The following is a 20,905-nucleotide window of genomic DNA, read 5'->3' as shown; positions in this document are numbered from 1 at the left end:
GGCTGCAAGAGGGGAAGAGACAGATAGAGAGGAAGGAGAAGGGAAAGGGTGGAGAAGCAGATGGCACTTCCCCTGTGTGTCCTGACCTGGAATTAAATCCAGGACTTCTAAATGCCTGGTCAACACTCTACTTCTGAGCCAACTGGCCAGGGCCTGTCCATGTCACCTTTAAAAATTCAAGATTCTGGCCTGACCAGGTGGTGGCACAGTGGATAGAGAGTCGAACTGGGATGCTGAGGACACAGGTTTGAGACCCTGAAGGTTGCCACCTGAGCACGGGCTCATCTTGTGTGAGCAAAGCTCACTAGCTTGGACCAAAGTTTGCCGGCTCAAGCAAGGGGTCACTTGCTCTGCTGAAGGCCTACAGTCAAGGCACATATGAGAAAGCAAACAATGAATAACTAAGGTGTCACAATGAAAAAACTGATGATTGATGCTTCTCATCTCTCTCCATTCCTGTCTGACTATCCCTGTCTGTCCCTCTCTCTGACGCTGTCTATAAAAAAAAAAAAAAAGGTAAAAAAAAAAAGAATTCAAGACTCTGGCCTGACCTGTGGTGGCACAGTGAATAGAGTATAGATTTGTAACATTGAGGTTGCTGGTTTAAAACTCTATCATTGCCGGGTAAAGGCACACATGGGAGGCAACTACTCTGAGGTAATGCTTTCTTCTTTCCTCCCTTTCTGTCTGTCTCCTCACATTTCTCTATAATCAATCTATAACATTTTTTCCAAAAATCTAAAATTCTGTTAGTAAAGGTTTTTGAAATGTCCTATATATGCAATATAGCCTCATTGTCTTATATTCTTGGGAATGTGAATTTCCCTTGAGCATGTATTATATGTTGAATATCTCTTGTCCATCTCATTATTTCACCTGATTATTAGCCCAGCTGCTAGAACTTTCAAAGTATGAGGATATTTTTAAATTTTATTGCCCACAGTGTCAATGAGTTTTCTTGTGACATGAATGGCTGGGGCACTAACTCCTGGAGAGTCCTGCAGCTGAGATCATGGACATGTGTCAGCAAAGGGTAAGCATTGTTTCTGTTTCCTCTGTCAGTTACTCGGTTTATTTTTGGGGGTTTGGTAGAATGTGGTAGTGCTGTGAGTTATGTTTCTCTCTTCTACATTTACATTGGTAGTGAAATATATATTTTAGCTTCCTGGTTGGACTTAGGGAGCTATGAGGTTTCCTTTATGAAGTCCTGGCTCTGTTTGCATTGTAAGTATCAGATTTAGCTCCTGCATCTGTCATGCAGCAAGTGGGGTCAGGCACTTGGTTCCATGTCTGAAGTTTGGTTATGGGGTCTTGGTTATACATCAGGAGTCTGTCTTCAGGGTCTGTGGCCAAATCTGTATTCTCTTGTGCATCCAGGGTTTGAGATCCCTTTCCTGTAGCCTTATATTGAGTTTTAGTGTGGGGCCCACAAGGAGCTACAGTTCTAGGGCATGACGTATAAACTCTGGTGTCTAAGGCACCATGACAGTTTCTGGCATTTGTGTTTCCTACTCTCAGTTGGTTCTGTAGACCAGTGTTTGGAGTTCAGTGCCAAGTCCTCTTTTTGGTTTGGAAGTCGGTCCAGTGCTCAGCTTCAGTTGTCTAGAGTCCTTGGGGTTTTGATTCTGTCTAAGGTCTCTCTGTTCAGTAATGGTTGTTATGTTCACATTGGCAGGAAAGTACATACTGATGGGGAAAGAGAGCAAAGCAAATTGGAGATTGTATTCTATAAAACAGAATATGTGGGCTCTGGCCACTTGGCTCAGTGGTAGAGCATTGGCTCTATGTATGAAAGTCCTGCATTTGATTCCCAGCCAGGGTACACAGGAGAAGTGCCCATCTGCTTCTCCACACTTTCCCTTTTCCATTCTCACTATCTCTTCCCCTACAACAGAAGAGCCTCCAATGGAGCAAAATTGGCCTGAGTGCTGAGGATGGCTCCTGTTGCAATGTTGCAATGCCCCAGATGAGCAGAGCATCACCCCTTACTGGCCTTGTTAGATGGATCCTGGTCAGTTGCATATGGGAGTCTGTTTCTCTGCCTCCCCGTTTTCACATCAGAAATATACAAACAAAAACATACAAACAAAAAATGGAATCGGTGTTTCAGGGAGAAGTCTCAGGGTTCCATTTAGTCTAATCTGAAAGAAGGCTCCAGTATTCATAGGCTTGATGGTACATTAGAGAAACCCATTGTGTCCTAAAAAGTCCATTGTCCCCTCAGCCATCTGTATCAGGTTTGGGAGGAGTTTTCTTAAGGCACTGCCAGCCAGATGAGAGGGGAAAAAAGATAAAAAAAGTTTCCATTGTAGGAGAGGCACCACGTAAAAAAAATGGGTGAGAAACACTGAGGTTCAGAATCCAGAGTGCTTATGGTCAAGAAATGTTGTTTCTCCCAGCTGAAGAATAGAAACATGGTCCTAATAGAAATCTAGGACTTTTGTTTGTCATTTTATTCTGCCCTCCTGCTGAGAGAAACACAGTGGCCACGATGTGGATTCATCACTCTACTTTTTATTGGTTTTCCAAATTTATCCTTTCATTTGAGACACACAGAGGGAAGCATTCAATCATTGCTCCACTTAGTTGTTCCATTTAGTTATGTGCTGATTGGTTGCACCCTTTAGGTGACGACAGTGGGGCTCACACCATTAACTTTAGTATTTGGGAAAATGGCATCTGCACTGAACTACATGGGCAGTGCCCCATAGGGTTATTTTTAATGTAGTATTTTAATTATCATTCAATTGAAGATATTTTAAATTTCCAATTGTGATGCATTTGATGTGTTATTTAGAAAATGTTATTTATACCTTAAATTATAAGGAGCTCATAGGTCTCTGTCATTAATGTTTTTTAGGTTCATGGCCATGACAGCAAGAGATACACTGTATGTTCTTTCAAACTATGAAGCTTGTTTTCTGTTGCTTCGTGGTCTCTTTAAATATGTGTGAAGTGTGCTTCTTTGTCATCTTGTGCACATGCCAGTTTCAGAAGAGAACTTAAGTACAAGTACCTTAGTGTGAGACATGAAGACTGCAAGAAGCAGCTTTTTGACCCCACTTGTGTCCAATAAGTTTTGGGGTTTCCCAACAAAAAGTAATCTGTGAGATGTGTCACATGTTCTCAAATTAGCTGCATGTTATCCATGTCACCTTTGTCAATATAAGATTCTGGCCTGACCTGTGGTGGTGTGGTGGATAGAGCATCAAATTGGAATGCTGTAGGTTGCCAGTTTGAAACTCGAGGCTTGCTGGGTCAAGGCACTTATTAGAGGCAACTCCTCTGAGGTGATGTTTCCACTTCTTTATGTTTTCTCTCTCTCTCTCTTCTGTCTTTCTCTAAGATCAATGAATACATTTTTTTCAAAAAATATTATTCTGTTATTCAGTTTTTGAAGTGTTCTTTTTTGTTGTTTTTTACAAAAATAGAGAGTCAGAGAGAGGAATAGATAGGAACAGACAGCAGAAACAGAGAGAGATGAGAAGCATCAATCATCAGTTTTTTGTTGTGATACCTTAGTTGTTCATTGATTGCTTTCTCATATGTGCCTTGAGCAGACTAAAGCAAAAGTGACTTCTTGTTTAAGCCAGCAATGTTAAACTTCAAGACAGTGACCACAAAATCATAATCTATGATTCCATGCTGAAGCATGCAACCCTGCACTCAAGCTGGTGAACCTGTGCTCAAGCCAGCAACCTTGGCATTTTGAACCTGGGTCATCTCCATCCCATTCCAATGCTCTATGCACTGCACCACTGCTTGCTCAGGCACCATTTCCATTTTATAGATTAAAAAACAGGCAAAGAGGAGTTGAGAATCCTGCCTTAGGTCACAAAGCTGGTGAAGGCAGAGCTTAGATTGAAACCCACTATGGAATGATCTAGAGTCCATGTGGTGTACACCATAAGATTCTCATTCTGAAGAAACAATGAGAAGAGAGTGAGGGAGGCTAGCTGCCCAGTCTGAGCCAGGGACATGAGCATGCACATATTCCTTCCTGGTTTTCACCAGGGACTACAGAGGTCAGAGAAAACCAGGACAGGAGCCAAGAAAAGCCAAGGGGGGAGGGTGGTGAGCCTACAAGGAGAGAAGCCTCTACTTCCCGGGAGTGAAGAAAATCCCTTTCCCCGATGAGTCTGTCTCAAATCCCTCTTTCTGGGAAGTAACCTATGTAAATTGACTCCAGATTTCCATGTTTTTAGGGGTTGAGTTCCTGTGCTTGACAGTGTGAGTTCTCTGTGGCCCTCTGGGAACTCTCTGCTTTCAGTGATGGGGAGGGGAAGAATGAGGTATGTGGGCATCATAGTTTTATGAAGATTTATTAGAACAGAAGAATATTGGTGTTGACATTCCCATATCACTTGAAGAACTATTTGTCAAGCTCACCTTTTGTCATGAAAGTGAAGAAGTTGTTTAGTTACTTCTATACTAATTAAAATCTTATGAGAATAAGGGGTCAGTAAACTTCCTATGAAGTCCTCTCAGAGCTGGGTTATGACCTGTGTAAGAGCTATGAATGTGGAGATGCAATTTAATGCTAATAATTCACTCACTCTCCTTGTAAACAAAGGGCTTCTTCCTTGAGTGTGTCCTCTGGAGTCTGAGGAGAGTTGACTTCTGTGAAAAACCTCGCTCACACTCACTGCAACCATAGCACTTCTACACTGAGTGTGTTCTATGGTGTCTGAGGAGATGTAACTTCTGTGAAAAGCATTGATTACATTTCCTGCAAACATAGGGCTTCTCCCCTGAGTGTATTCTCTGGTGTCTTAGGAGATCTGACTTTTGTGTAAAGCCTTGTTCACACTCCCTGCAAATATAGGGCTTCTCCTGTAAGTGTGTTCTCTGGTGTGTGAGGAGATTTGTCTTTTTTGAAAAGCCTCGATTACACTCCCTACAAACATAGGGCTTCTCCCTTGAGTGTGTTCTCTGGTGTGTGAGGAGGGTTGATTTCAGTGAAAAGCATCGCTCACACACCCTGCAAACACATGGCTTCTCCCCTGAGTGTGTCCTCAGGTGTCCCAGGAGAACAGACTTCCATGTAAAGCGTCGCTCACACTCCCTGCAAACATATGGCTTCTCTCCTGAGTGTATTCTCTGGTGTGAGAGTAGAGTTGATTTCAGTGTAAAGCCTCGCTCACACTCCCTGCAAACATACGGCTTCTCTCCTGAGTGTGTTCTCTGGTGTAAGAGGAGATTTGATTTCAGTGAAAAGCCTCGTTCACACTCACTGCAAACATAGGGCTTCTCCCCTGAGTGTGTTCTCTGGTGTCTTAGGAGATTTGACTTTTGTGTAAAGCCTCACTCACACTCCTTGCAAACATAGGGTTTCTCCCCTGAGTGTGTTCTCTGGTGTATTAGGAGATCTGACTTTCATGTAAACCCTCATTCACACTCCCTGCAAACATAAGGCTTCTGCCCTGAGTGTGTTCCTCTGGTGTCTGAAGAGAGTTGACTTCTGTGAAAATCCTCACTCACACTCCTTGCAAACATAGAGTTCTTCCCAGAGTGTGTTCTCTGCTGTGTGAGAAGATGTGACTTCAGTGAAAAGACTTGTTCACACTCCCTGCAAACATTGGGCTTCTTCCCTGAGTGTGTCCTCTGGTGTCTGAGGAGGTCTGACTTTTTTGAAAAGCCTCGCTCACACTGCCTGCAAACATAGTTCTTCTCACCTGAGTGTGTTCTCTGGTTTTTGAGGAGATGTGACCCATCATCAAAGCCTTGCAGACAATCTCCATACTTGATAGCTTCATTTGTTGACATTACTACTCTCATAGACAGTTTTTCTGTGTCCACTGAATTCACTTTCTGGCCTCTGCTTGGTGCTTTCTGTATCATTCTCTCTTGCTCACTAGAGCTTCCCATGTGTCCTTTCGGAGGTTTGAAAAAGGCCCTTGAAATCCTCCTCGGCCTGTTTCTTTTAATCAAATGTTTGGACTTTTCTTTGACCTTTTGACCTTCAGCTTTGTCATTCCCATTTTGTGTATCAGTATGAGGCTGCTGCTGATTTTCATCCTCTGGGTAGGGATCCTTTGATTGGAGGTGTTTTTTGTAGATGTTCCTGGGAGAATATCAGAGGGGTGATTGCATCCCACATGTTGACTGAGAAAGTTCTGACTGGAGAAGGCCAGAGAGAAGGAAGCACATGGGTGTATCTCTGGCTGTGGTTCTGCTGAAAGAGAAAATTTTGGTCAGGACAGATGTTGACAAGGCTGCCTGGGTCATATGTTTTGTTAAGACCAGTCCCAGGAGTCATTCTTGTGGGGTTGACAATGTATTCTCTCTCTCCCCCACAAAGTTTTTTTTTTACAATCTCTTTTCTCTTTTGATTTTTATGTAGTATATCTTCTTTAGAAATCCAGAAAGCCCATGCCAAGGTTTTTTTCTATGCATTGCCAGATGAGGGACTGTCAAATAGCATCAGAGGCTCTTTCACCCCTTGTATGGTGGAACAATGCTGACATTTCCTATATACATGTAGCTTTTAACACAGTTCTTTATAAAGACCACTGACTCCAACTAGGAATTGCTTTTGTCATAGTTTTTGACAGATGAAAAACTAACAATATGTCCTTCCTCAAGCTTCACATCAAATATTTATACTTGATTTTATTCAGTGTCAGCCCATTTTATATACAATGAAAAGTTCTTTTTCAAAATATTTCCCCAATCATACTTTTTAAAAATTGATTCATTTTTGAGCAGAAAAGCAGGAGGAGGAAGAAGAAAAAGAGGAGGAAGAGGAGAAGGAGGAAAAAGAAAAAGAAAAAAGAGTGAGAGGCATTTATTCATTGTTCTACCTAGACATGCAGTCATTGGTCATTTCTCGTATGTGCCGTGACATAGGCTCAACCTCAGTATTACAGGTTGCAGCTCAAACCAACTGAGCTAACTAGCCAGGACCCACAATCATACTTCTTGCATGCCTGACTTCTATCCCTCTCCAGCTAATCCATAATCATGTCTCTCTTGGAGATAAAGTAATCTCTGAGAGGATTCCCACTGAACTGTATTCTTTAAAAATTAACAAAGCAAATCTTAAAGAATAAGCCACCCTATAGGCAAGAACAGCACCATCATCCCACCTCACTCAGGAAAGTTTCCAGCATCTCAGCTCGGAGTACAGCACTGCATTCCAGGCTTCTGGGCATCTATTAAACCTCTGCTCTTACCCTATATGCTATACAGAGGTGGCCCTCAGATAACAGGCCAATGCTTGTTTTCCCAGTGGATAGAGAGTTGGCCTGGCATGTGGACATCCCAGGTTCGAACTCTGGTCAGTGCACACATGAAAAGTAACTATCTCCTTCTCTTCCCCTCCATCTCCCCCTTCTCTCTCTCTTTCCCTCCCACAGCCAGTGGCTTGATTGGTTCAATCATTAGCTCGATAGTTCAATTCGTTCAAATGTTGAACTCAGGTGCTGAGGATAACTCAGCTAGTCTGAGCATGGACCTCAGACTGGGGTTTCTGGGTGGATCCTTGTTGGGGCACAAAGGAACCCCCAAAACAATGACATCTGAATTCTCAACAGAAACATTTGAGGCCAAATGGGAATGGCAAGAAATATTCAAAGTAATGCAGAACAAGAGCCTACAACCAAAACTACTTTATCCAGCAAGGCTATCACTTAAAATTGAAGGAGAAATAAAAAGCTTCCCAGACAAAAAAACAAAAAAAAATTAGGCCCTGGCTGGATGGCTCACTTGGCTGCTGAATTGTCTTGCAATGCAGAGGTGGCTGGTTCGGTCCTTGGCTGGGGCACATACAGAGACAGATTGATGCTTCTGTCTCCCTCTTACCCCCCTTCCTGTCTCTGAATTCAATAAAAATAAAAGATTAAAAAAATTGAAAAAAATAAGACAAATAAAAGGCAAGAGAGAATATTTTTTTAAAAAATTAGGAATTCATTACAACCAAACCAGTGTTGCAGGAAATGTTAAGGGGTCTGTTGTAAACAGATTAAAGTGGAAAAAGAATATAGCAAAGAAGAAATACAGCTTTAAAGAATAAAATGGCACTAAACAACTACTTATCAATAATAACCTTAAATGTAAATGGATTAAATGATCCAATCAAAAGACATAGGATAGCTGCATGGAAAAGAAAACAGGACCTGTACATATGCTGTCTACAAGAGACATGCCTTAGCCCCCTGGTGGGCATGCCACGTGTATCCCGGTCGGGCGCATGCAGGAGTCTGACTGCCTCCCAGTTTCCAACTACAGAAAAATACAAAACAAACAAACAAAAAAACAACAAAGAGACACACCTTAAAACAAAAGATGCACATAGACTGAAGGTAAAAGGATGGAAAAAAATATTTCATGCAAATGAAAATGAAAAAAAAACTGTGGTAGCAATACTAATATCAGACAAAATGGACTTTAAAACAAAGACTATAGTAAGAGATAAAGAAAGTCACTATATAATTATAAAGGGAGCAATCAAACAGGAAGATATAACCATCATAAATATCTATGCACCTAATATAGGAGCACCTAAATATATAAAGCAGACTTTGATGAATATAAAGGGTGAGATCTACAGCAATGCTATAATAGTAGGAGATTTCAATACCCCACTAACATCACTAGATAGATCCTCAAGAAAGAAAATTAACAAAGAAACAGCAGACTTAAAGGACACACTAGATCAACTTGATTTAATAGATGTTTTTAGAACCTTTCACCCTAAGGCAGCAGAATATACATTCTTTTCAAGTGCTCGTGGTACATTCTCTAAGATAGACCACAGGTTAAGAAACAAAAGCAGTCTCAACAAATTTAAAAAGATTGAAATAATATCAAGCATTTTCTCTGATCACAATGGCATGAAACTAGAAATCAACCACAACAGAAAAACTGAAAAATACTCAAACACATGGAAACTAAATAGCATGTTATTAAATAATGAATTGGATAACAATGAAATCAAAGAAGAAATAAAAAAAATTCCTAGAAACAAATGATAATGAGCAAACAACAACTCAAAATTTATGGAACACAGCAAAAGCAGTCCTGAGAGGGAAGTTCATAGCACAACAGGCATTCCTTAAGAAGCTTGCAAAAGCTCAAATAAACAACCTAACCCTTCATCTAAATTGAACTAGAAAAAGAACAGCAAGTAAGGCCCAGAGGTAGTAGAAGGAAAAAAATAATAAAGATTGGAGCAGAAATAAATTACATAGAAGCTAAAGAAACAATATGGAGGATCAATAAAACCAAGAGCTCGTTCTTTGAAAGGGTAAACAAGATTGATGAACCTTTAACAAGACTCACCAAAAAAAGAAGAGAGAAAACTCAAATAAATAAAGTTAGAAATGAGAGCGGAGAAATAACAACTGACACAACAGAAATACAAAATATTGTAAAAAAAAAAAAACACTATGAAGAACTGTATGCCAAAATATTAAACAACATAGGTAAAATGGACAAATTTCTTGAAACATATAATCTTCCAAAAATTAATTTGGAAGAATCAGAAAACCTAAAAAGATCAATTACAACAAAAGAGATGAAAACACTTATCAAAAAGCTCCCAAAAACAACAATCCTGGGCCCGATGGCTTCACTGGTAAATTCTACCAAATATTCAAAGAAGAACTAACTCCTATCCTTCTCAAGTTATTTCAAAAAATTCAGGAGGATAAAACACTTCCAAGTTCCATTTATTAGGCGAGCATAGTTCTGATTCCAAAACCAGACAAAGACAACACAAAAAAAGAAAATTATAGGCCAATAACCCTGATGAATTTAGATGCTAAAAACCTCAACAAAATATTAGCAAACCAGATCCAGCAATACTGAAAAAAATCATACATCATGATCAAGTGGGATTTATTCTGGGGAGGCAAGGATTGTACAACATTCTTAAATCAATTAATGTGATTTACCACATAAAAAAAAGGAAGGAGAAAACCACATGATAATTTCAATCAATGCAGAAAAAGCATTTGATAAAATTCAGCACTCATTTATTATCAAAACTCTTAGCAAAGTGGGAATACAGGGAACATACCTCAACATGATAAAGGCCATCTGTGACAAACCCAAAGCCAACATTATAATTAATGGACAAAAATTAAAAGCAATTCCCCTAAAATCAGAAACAAGGCAGGGGTGCCCCCTTTCACCACTCTTATTTAACAAAGTACTGTAAGTCCTAGCTACAGCAATCAGACAAGAAGAAGAAATAAAAGCATCCAAATTGGAAAAGAAGAAGTAACACTATCATTATTTGCAGATGATATGAAACTGTATATAGAAAACCCTATAGTCTCAGTCAAAAAACGACTGGACCTAATAAACAAATTCAGCAAGGTGGCAGGATATAAAATTAATACACAGAAATCAGAGGTATTTTTATACACGAAAAATAAACTGTCAGAAAGAGAAATTACGGAAACAATACCCTTCACTATCGTAACCAAAAAACTAAACTACCTAGGAAGTAAATTTAACCAAGGAGGTTAAAGACTTGTACACAGAAAATTATAAAACATTAATAACAGAAAACAAGGAAGACACAAACAAGTGGAAATATATACTGTGCTCATAATTAGGAAGAATAAGCATAATCAAAATGTCTATATTATCCAAAACAATTTATAAATTCAATGCAATACCACTTAATATACGAATAACATACTTCAAAGATATAAAACACATATTCCAAAAATTTATATGGAACCAAAAAAAAACAAAACACCAATAGCCTCAGCAATCTTGAAAAAGAAGAATAAAATGGGAGGTATCACACTTTCTGAAATCAAGTTATACTACAAGTCCATTGTACTCAAAACAGCCTGGTACTGGCATAAGAACAGCCATATAGATCAATGGAAGAGAGCAGAGAACCCAAAAATAAATCCACATTTTTATGGACAATTAATATTTGAAATAGGAATTAAGAGCATACAGTGGAGTAAAGACAGTTTCTTTAACAAATGGTGTTGGGAAAACTGGACAGCTATCTGTAAAAAAATGAAACTAGACCACCAACTTACACCATGCACAAAAATAAACTCAAAATGGATAAAGGACTTAAATGTAAATCGTGAATCCATAAGTATCCTACAAGAAAACTTAGGCAGTAAGCTCACTGACATCTATCATTGCAGTATCTTTGCTGATTTATCTCCACAGGCAAATGAAATAAAAAATAGGATAAACAAATGGAACTATTTCAAACTAAAAAGCTTTTGCACAACTAAAGACAATATGAACAGAATAAAAAGACAAACCACACAATGGGAGAACATATTCGACAATACATCTGATAAGGGATTAATGAACAAAATTTATAAAGAACTTGTAAAACTCAACACCAGGAAGACAAACATTATCCAATCAAAAATGGGCACAAGAAATGAACAGACACTTCTCCAAAGAGGACATACAGATGGCCAATAGACAAATTAAAAAAATGTTCAACATCACTAATCATTAGAGAAATGCAAATTAAAACCACAATGAGATACCACCTCACACCAGTCAGAATGGCGCTCATTAATGAATCAACACATGATAGGTGCTGGCACAGATATGGAAAAAAGGGCACCCCTCCTGCACTGCTGGTGGGAATGCAGACTGGTGCAGCCACTGTGGAAAACAGTATGGAGATTCCTCAAAAAATTAGAAACGGAACTGCCCTTTGACCCAGCCATCCACTTATAGGAATATATTCCAAGGACACCATATCACTGATAGGAAAAAAAGAAATGCACCCCCATGTTTATGGCAGCATTGTTCACAATATCAAAGATCTGGAAACAGCCCAAGTGTCCATCAGTGTACGAGTGGATTAAAAAGCAGTGGTACATATACACAATGGAATACTATGGGGCTATGAAAAAGAAGGAAATATTACCTTTTGCAACAATATGGAGGGACCTGGAAACTATTTTGTTGAGTGAAATAAGCCAGGCAGAGAAAGAAAAATATCATATGACCTCACTCATTTGAGGAATCCAAGGAATAATGTGAACTGAGGAACAAAATAGAGACAGAGGAGGAATCATAGGGACTAGAGGAAAAGAGGACAGAGGGAAAGGGGATGATAGGATGGGATAAAGCTGAACAGAATGGGGAGGGCACTTTAGGGAGGGGGGCAAGGAAGATGTTGAGGGGAATGGGAGGAGGGGAGATGCATTCGGGGTGACCCTAGAATCTATGTAAACACAAAATGGCCTTTTAGTTGTATAGCCAAAGACATTTAGTATCTTCTGGTTCCTTAAGATGTCGTACCATTTTATAAGAGGAATATTATTTTTTAATTGTTTGGCAAAAATTTTGACAAAGTACCTTCTAAAGCAGCCAAAGATTATAAAGATAATGTCAACACTACAGTGATCATTTTTTCCCAGACAAAATGAGGTGTGAATTTGTCATGTTAAATTGAAATGAGTAACAAAATGTATCCCCTTCCAGTTTACCTTTTTTGAGTTTCAGAGAATTAAAAGTTTTATTTTATTATATTTTAAAATCATTTCTACATGTGAGTCACGAGACTGACTGTAATTCCAGTGTTTAATTTTCTATGGACAGACTTGATAAACTGGACACCTTGCAGCAGGATTACCCCAATTATAGTGTCAGGATTTTAGCTGTTCCAGAGGCCTTTATGTGCTACACATAATTTGTATGAAGTTTTATATGTGCAAATTGGGTACATAAACAGTTCTCCATTTTTCTAAGGGAATGCAATAAAGTGTAGCATTGTGAATAAATATAACTTTTATAGTCCTTAAAAAACCCACAATTAATTAAATTTAAAAAAATAAAGAAGAAAAAATCAAAAAAAGTAAAAAATATAAAAAATTCTCCTAAGAATCAAAGGCATAAGAAATGAATCTTTAATTTCTGAACCATCTGATTCGAAATCTTACTGAATTTAGAGTGTACCATGAACAGTTCTAAGGTGAGTTCTCTTTTTTCTTTCCATTTTGAAGAATGGTTGTGCCCACCTCTAGCTGCTGAGAGCTCTCTCTGCTTGCTTCCATAGTTGATGCCCAGCTTCTGGCCATACTCGTCACCATACCAGACTAGCAGCTCACAGTCTGGCTTGATGACCTGGCAGGTTCAGTAGAAAATCTGCCTGCGATACTGAAAGGCCACAAGGTTCTGCTCTTCATCATCCCGGGCACAGTTCACATACCTGGGATTGAGGCAGGTGAAAGAAAAGAAACACACAGGTGATGAGTTCTACTACCTCTCAGATCCATGTCCAGCTCTGCACCTGACACTTGGGCTCTGATGTCACCCACTCCCACAGTGCTCCTGAAGAACCTTTTGTTCAATGTCTGTGCCTCTCACAATGTCATACTACTTCCTATCTCCAGGTCCTGCTTACAATGATCATCCTGCCTAATACCATTTTCCAAAGCCAATTCCAGATGTAACCTCCACCCTGATTGGCCATAAAACCAAGGGACCTCTAGCTTCTCTAAACTAAATCAGGTCCTGTTTATATCACAGAACTTGCTACTTGATGTTGGACTCTGTGTCTAGATTAGTTCACATCATTCAATACTCAACGCAAGTTCATCTTTTTTTGAGAGGCCTTTCTCCATTCTCCTCACATTTTATTTAGGTAATATTTGATGCCTTACCCAGGTTCCCAAAAAAACTGGAGGTCTCCCTGCCCCACTGAAGTGAGAAATGGGGAGGCAGAGAGACAAACTCCTGCATGCGCCCAACTGGGATCCACCTGGAATGCCCACTAGGGGGCTATACTCAGCCCATCTCAGCATTGCACCGCTGCAACTGAAGCCATTCTAGCAACTGAGGCAGAGGCCATGGAGCCATCCTCAGTGCTCAGGCCAACATTGCTCCAATATAGCCTTGGCTATGGGAGGGGAAGAGAGAGATAGAGATGAAGGAGAGGAGGAAGGGTAGAGAAGCAGATGAGCACTTATGTGTGCCCTGGCTGGGAATCAAACCCTGGACTTCCATGATCGGGCTGATGCTCTACCGCTGAGCCAACATATCGGGACTTGGAGGTGTCTTTATCTTAGCAAAATCATAAAGAACAATAATAGCTTATTCACATTCTGTAGCCTCTGATAAAAGAGCCCCTAGGATAGTGGTTAATGATCATTGCTCTGCAGGCTTCAGAACTCATTTCTAGTTAGAAGTGAGGCTGGGATAATTTGCTTCCCTCACAGTTCTAGGCTATCCTTGGTTTAGGTATCCTGGCACTGTGTACTTCTCAAAAAATAGAAAAATTATAGTTAAACATTTCTAAAATCAATTGTTTCACTCTGTCTGCAATTTGTCCTCCATAAGAAGATGGGTTATATGATCTGTTTTAATAATGAATACCTTTCTCTAAACTGAAATATAGTAAGGACTTGCTAAAATAATGTTCATTAGATCAATTAAAGTGTTTTCCAGGCCCTCAAAATTTTTTTCCAGTGCCTAAATTTTGTCTAGCATAGAGATTTATATTTTGAGGACATATGCTATATTTTTATTGCCTTTTTTCCTCTAAATACCTTTTTCCTTGAAAGAGCACAGAATGGAGAAAAAAGAGGAACAGAGAATTGAGGGAGACCACTGAGGGAGGCATGATGAGAAGGAAAGATGTATGGGCCTGAGAGGGATGAGTGTTCTCCGTGAATCCCAGAAATTTCTTGGCCTTACCTCATCCAGTTGGCGCAGAATTCATCCTTTGCATTCACATACTCATGACAGTTTCTCCCTTTGGTGATCTGCGATTTAGGAAGAAAACATAAAGGCTTTTTTTGCATGCTGGAGGTATTTTCTCTACTGTCAACAAAGCTCTTTCAGCTTGCATGCATTGCCACTTGTGACCACATGATACTTTCTTTACTCATTACATCTGAGTTGACCTGTCCACTTAGGGCTGGGAGGAGGCATTCCTTTTTGTCTGTACCACATTGTTCCCACTTAACCTGAGATCTCAACAGGAGCTCCATGGTCTGCAAAATTGACTCAGTACCCAGAGCTAACGATATTGTCTCCATCCATGTCCTAGTATGTAGAAAGACAGGTCCCACCAAGCTATGGGAGGGATGTGGGAAGTCACAAGACAGGGGAAGAGGTAAATATTTCTCACCAGCCAGGAGTATCCATTGTTGCCTGCCTCTTCATCTTCTGTGATCTGGCCCTTATAAGGGCCCAACTGCAGACCCACTGGCACAGTAGATGCCTCATTCCACACTCCAAGACCAGCTTCAGGAATGCCCGATGGTCTGATTCTCAACCCAGGGGCAGAGTGAGGGCTGCGTGGTTCAGATGCCCCTTATCCACTGCACTGTCTTTTACAAATGTAGGAGGCCCGTGCATGGCACAACTGTCAATGAAGAAGTCCTGACAGTTCTCACTATCTGGGGGTGAGAGCAACAGAGATTAGGGAAGGTTTAGTGCATGTTCCTGGACATACAGAGCTTCAGAGAGAGCGCAGGCACTCACATCATTGAGCCTCAATTCTGTAGTGTAGATCCATAGGGGAATGGAATTCTCTAATGGCCAAATGACCAATGAAATTATTGTATGAAGAGATAACATGCTTTGTGAGGGTCACTTACAGAGGTAGTCATCATCCTGGGGCTCGCTGACCTCTTGGTACACATGGCCTTTTTCTTTTTCATAGGCTATACATCTTTACTTTAGTCTCCTTTCTCCTGAGTTCTAAGTTGGAGAAGAGTGAGTTTGGTGGAGTCTGGAGTGTTAGCCCCTACTTTGTCAAAAAACACATAATGTCCTCCCATCAAATTATCACCTTACTTCTTTAAACTTTGGTATTTTCCTTTGCCAACTCTTGGCTGAGAAAGTCTCTATAATAGTAAGCCTCTACACTGACTACAGATGGTCAATTCAATCTTTGTTTCTAGATCTTCCCATTATGAGGTTTAATTTCCAACTTTTAGTTATTCATAAAATATATATTTAGGGCACAGTATATGTAAGGTATTGAGGAAAGGCCTAGTATACAACACCAACAGGGTGTGGTCACTAGTATCAGGGTGTATTTATTGGACAACATGTAAGTGTCATTTTTTATTTTTGTTTTTTTTAAAGAGACAGAAAGAAAGAGTCAGAGAGAAGGATAGACAGGGACAGACAGACAGGAACGAAGAGATGAGAAGCATCAATCATTAGTTTTTCATTGCACATTGCAACACCTTAATTGTTCATTGATTGCCTTCTTATACATGCCTTGACCGTGGGCCTTCAGCAGACCAAGTAACCCCTTGCTCAAGCCAGCGACCTTGGGCTCAAGCTGGTGAATTTTGCTCAAACCAGATGAGCCCTCGCTCAAGCTGGCAACCTCAGGGTCTCAAACCTGGGTCTTCCACATCCTAGTCTGATGCTCTATCCACTGTTCCACCACCCAGTCAGGCATAAGTGTCAGTTTTTTTACATTGAATTTAAGCCCTAGTCAGTGGCTCAGTGGATAGAGTGTTGGCCCATTGTATGTCCCAGGTGTGATTCCATTCAGGGTACATAGGAGAAGCCACCATCTCCTCCACCCCTCACTCTCCCACTTCTCTCCTTCTTTCTTTTCTGCAGCCAGCAGCTCAATTGGTTCTAGCATTGGCCCTGGGCACTGAGGATGGCTCGGTTAGCTGGAGCACATCATTCTGAGGTGCTAAAAACCAGCTCAGTATTTCGAAAATTGTGGTTGCCAGGTAGATCCTGGTAAGAGTGCATATGGGAGACAGCCTCACTATCTCCCTCATCTTACCTAAAATATAAACAAATACATATGCAAATAAATAAATTGAATTGAACACTTTCAAAGAATATATGCACGTATCCTCACCTTACACATTAGTATTCAAGAGCTCAGAGAATTTGTAAGATTTGCCCAAATCTCCAGTGCTAAATTCACTCTGAATGTAGTAGAGATTATATCCAGGCCTATCCAAAGTCCACCCCACATACCTAGGTCACACTTATTAGCCTTTCTTTTTTTTTTTATTTTTTTATTTTAATAATTTTATTTTTTTTAATGGGGTGACATCAATAAATCAGGATACATATATTCAAAGATAACAAGTCCAGGTTATCTTGTCGTTCAATTATGTTGCATACCCACCACCAAAGTCAGATTGTCCTCTGTCACCTTCTATCTTGTTTTCTTTGTGCCCCTCCCCCCCCCCTATCCCTCTCCCATTCCCCCTCCCCCCCGTAACCACCACACTCTTATCAATGTCTCTTAGTTTCACTATTATGTCCCACCTACGTATGGAATAATACAGTTCCTGTTTTTTTCTGATTTACTTATTTCGCTTCGTATCATGTTATCAAGATCCCACCATTTTGCTGTAAATGTTCCGATGTCATCATTTCTTATGGCTGAGTAGTATTCCATAGTGTATATGTGCCACATCTTCTTTATCCAGTCATCTATTGATGGGCTTTTTGGTTGTTTCCATGTCTGGCCACTGTGAACAATGCTGCAAAAACATGGGGCTGCATGTGTCTTTACGTATCAATGTTTCTGAGTTTTGGGGATATATACCCAGTAGAGGGATTGCTGGGTCATAAGGTAGTTCTATTTTCAGTTTTTTGAGGAACCACCATACTTTCTTCCATAATGGTTGTACTACTTTACATTCCCACCAACAGTGTATGAGGGTTCCTTTTTCTCCACAGCCTCTCCAACATTTGCTATTACCTGACTTGCTAATAACAGCTAATCGAACAGGTGTGAGGTGGTATCTCATTGCCAGTTTTGATTTGCATTTCTCTAATAGCTAAAGAAGATGAGCATCTTTTCATATATCTGTTGGCCATTTGTATTTCTTCCTGGGAGAAGTGTCTATTCATATCCTCTTCCATTTTTTTATTGGATTGTTTGTTTGTTTGTTGTTGAGTTTTATGAGTTCTTTGTATATTTTGGATATTAGGCCCTTATCTGAGCTGTTGTTTGAAAAATATCATTTCCCATTTAGTTGGCTTTCTGTTTATTATTACTAAGGACTCAGAGGAACTGAAATCTACAAATGATTTTCTCTTACCCAATTTTTAACTAGAGTGTTTTCCAGACACATTGAAGAGATGGTTGACACAGGGCCTGATACAATGGTCCCTGGCTCACAACCCCAGCTGCCTTAATCACCACGTTTAATCCTTTCCCATGTGCAATGTGGCCGGCACTGCCCAGACAGCCCTGTTCTGGAACACTGCTCATCAGCCAGACCTTCCTCATTATCTTGTGATGACAAGTGCTCTGAATGAGTTATTTCTTATGTGCTTTTATACTTCTCTACCAGTTCCTGCTCATTAACACATCTATAAATATGTGTAATTATTTACACATGGAAGCGTTATAGCAAATCGCCCCTTACTGCACAATGCACTTTTTGCATTGCGCTTGTTTGCTAAACGCAAGCTCTGTCCCTCCTTAGCTGTTTTGACACCAGGACCTGACCACCCATCAGTTTCAAAAGGGCAGTGCCATGCCTGTGGCCCCTCACCTTGCTGCCTCCTAGTCCATTCTTCATGCGAGTCCTCAGTGTCCTCCTGCCAGGGTTTTGGTGTCCTGCCAGCGGTGAACCATGAAAGCAGTTAGAGGGGCTCTGAGGCCTGGGGAGAAACAAAATCGTGGTCCCCAAGGCGAAGTCTTTGAAGGAGCAGTCCCCAGCAAGGTGGGCCTTCCTGCCGCCCGCGGATCCCACACCCTGGTTCCAGCGCCACGTTACCCGTGTGCAGCAGCGCGTCCTGGTTCCCTCTCCACGTTAGGGCAGCGCACCTTCTCCCAGTCACCTATGGCGGCCACCCCTCCCTGGAGAAGGAGGCATGGATGTCCCTGAAGGCTTTGGGGGCCTGGGTGGAGACGCGGTCACGTGACTCACAGAAGCAGCTGGCGGGAACAGCTGCTCGCCCCGCTGGGTCCAGGCTTCCCCTGTTCCTTCAGTGCTCTGCCGCTCCCTCAGCGCCGCCCCCCCCACCACGCACAATCCCTTCTGCGTCCCTGCTACGGCCACCCCACAGGCCCAGCCCCAACTTGTCTGAGCGGGAGACAGCGATGAGGCTGACTGCTTGGCCCAGGGGCGCGCATTCGCGCGCGTGCGCGCGCGCCGGTGTGTGTGTGTGTGTGTGTGTGTGTGTGTGTGCTTGCGCTGGGGTGTCCCGGAGGGAATACGTGGGGCCAACTTCAGGGAAGCAAGAATCGTCCAGGCCAGTGACTCCAGCCAAGTCATTGACCTCCTTGCTCAAGTCAGCCACTCGGGCTTTAAGCCAGCGACCTTTAGGCTCAACCAAAGACCATTGGGTCATGTCTATGACCCCGTGCTCAAGCTGGTGATTCCAAGCTCAAGTCAGATGAGCTTATTACATTTTCTTGTTGTTCAAGTGCTCTCTTGAGTTCCTCTATTCTACTCTCAAGTTTATTGAACATTGTTATGACTGTTTGCTTTGAATTCTTTATCTGTCCAATTACCCATCTCCATTTGATTAGGACATTTCTTTCAAGTTGTTTTCTTTTTTTCATTGGGGGTATATATTCTTCTGTCTCCCCATTTTGTTTGACTTTCTGGTTTTGTTCCTTTGAGTAGAATGAAATAGTCATCTCGCCCAGTCTTGAAACTATTGTCTTTGTTACATTGTGTGTTGAATAGTTTCAGCCTGCTGGTTGTGGTTGGGGGAGGTGCATGCAGTGCCTGTCCTGTCACCTGACCTGAGTGGGTTTTTAATGGGCCACCTGGGGTGTGTGAGCTTCCTAGTACATTTAATCTGGGCAGGGCTGCTGGTGTAAAAGGGGCTGCGTGGTGTGTGCTTTGTGTGTTCTCTTTTAATTATCTGTTGTCAGAGCACAGTCTGCGCTGGATTACCTGATTGCCTTCTTGTATCTCACCCCCCATTAGATCCACCCTTTGTCCTGGTGGGGTAGCCTGGGTGCACACACAACCTTAATTTGTTCATTCTTCACCTACTCGGGGCTTGGCAGCCCTGTGCACATGCACAGCATTGCCCCCCTCACTCCACACTGGGCCACAAGGTTTTGCTAGCTTTGTGCTTTCTTTCTTTTTTTTTTTAATAAATTTTTATTAATGGTAATGGGATGACATTAATAAATCAGGGTACATATATTCAAAGAAAACATGTCTAGGTTATTTTGTCATCAAATTATGTTGCAAACCCCTCGCCCAAAGTCAGATTGTCCTCCGTCACCCTCTATCTAGTTCTCTGTGCCCCTCCCCCTCCCCCTAACTCTCTCCCTCCCTCCCTCCCATGTCCTCCCTCCCCCCCACCCTTGGTAACCACCACACTCTTGTCCATGTCTCTTAGTCTCATTTTTATGTTCCACCAATGTATGGAATCATGTAGTTCTTGTTTTTTTCTGATTTACTTATTTCACTCCTTATAATGTTATCAAGATCCCACCATTTTGCTGTAAATGATCTGATGTCATCATTTCTTATGGCTGAGTAGTATTCCATAGTGTATATGTGCCACATCTTCTTTATCCAGTCTTCTATTGAAGGGCTTTTTGGTTGTTTCCATGTCTTGGCCACTGTGAACAGTGCTGCAATGAACATGGGGCTACATGTGTCTTCACGTATCAATGTTTCTGAGGTTTTGGGGTATATACCCAGTAGAGGGATTGCTGGGTCATAAGGTAGTTCTATTTGCAGTTTTTTGAGGAACCACCATACTTTCCTCCATAATGGTTGTACTACTTTACAGTCCCACCAACAGTGAATGAGGGTTCCTTTTTCTCCACAGCCTCTCCAACATTTGCTATTACCCGTCTTGTTGATAATAGCTAATCTAACAGGAGTGAGGTGGTATCTCATTGTAGTTTTGATTTGCATTTCTCTAATAACTAATGAAGCTGAGCATCTTTTCATATATCTGTTGGCCATTTGTATCTCTTCCTGGGAGAAGTGTCTGTTCATGTCCTCTTCCCATTTTTTTATTGGATTGT

The 20,905-nt window shown here is 41.1% G+C and overlaps 2 pseudogenes; both read right to left on the bottom strand.

Moving 5' to 3' along the window:
* Positions 1-4,306: 4,306 nt before the first annotated feature.
* On the bottom strand, positions 4,307-6,081 carry LOC136331249 (histone-lysine N-methyltransferase PRDM9-like; annotated as a pseudogene).
* LOC136336532 (histone-lysine N-methyltransferase PRDM7-like) lies at positions 5,990-19,036 on the bottom strand (annotated as a pseudogene).
* Positions 19,037-20,905: the final 1,869 nt, after the last annotated feature.

Source organism: Saccopteryx bilineata, chromosome 1, assembly GCF_036850765.1.
Source record: "Saccopteryx bilineata isolate mSacBil1 chromosome 1, mSacBil1_pri_phased_curated, whole genome shotgun sequence".
NCBI classification, from domain to species: Eukaryota; Metazoa; Chordata; class Mammalia; order Chiroptera; family Emballonuridae; genus Saccopteryx; species Saccopteryx bilineata.
The sequence above is the reverse complement of the archived record's forward strand: the minus strand, read 5'-3'. Positions and strand labels throughout refer to the sequence as shown.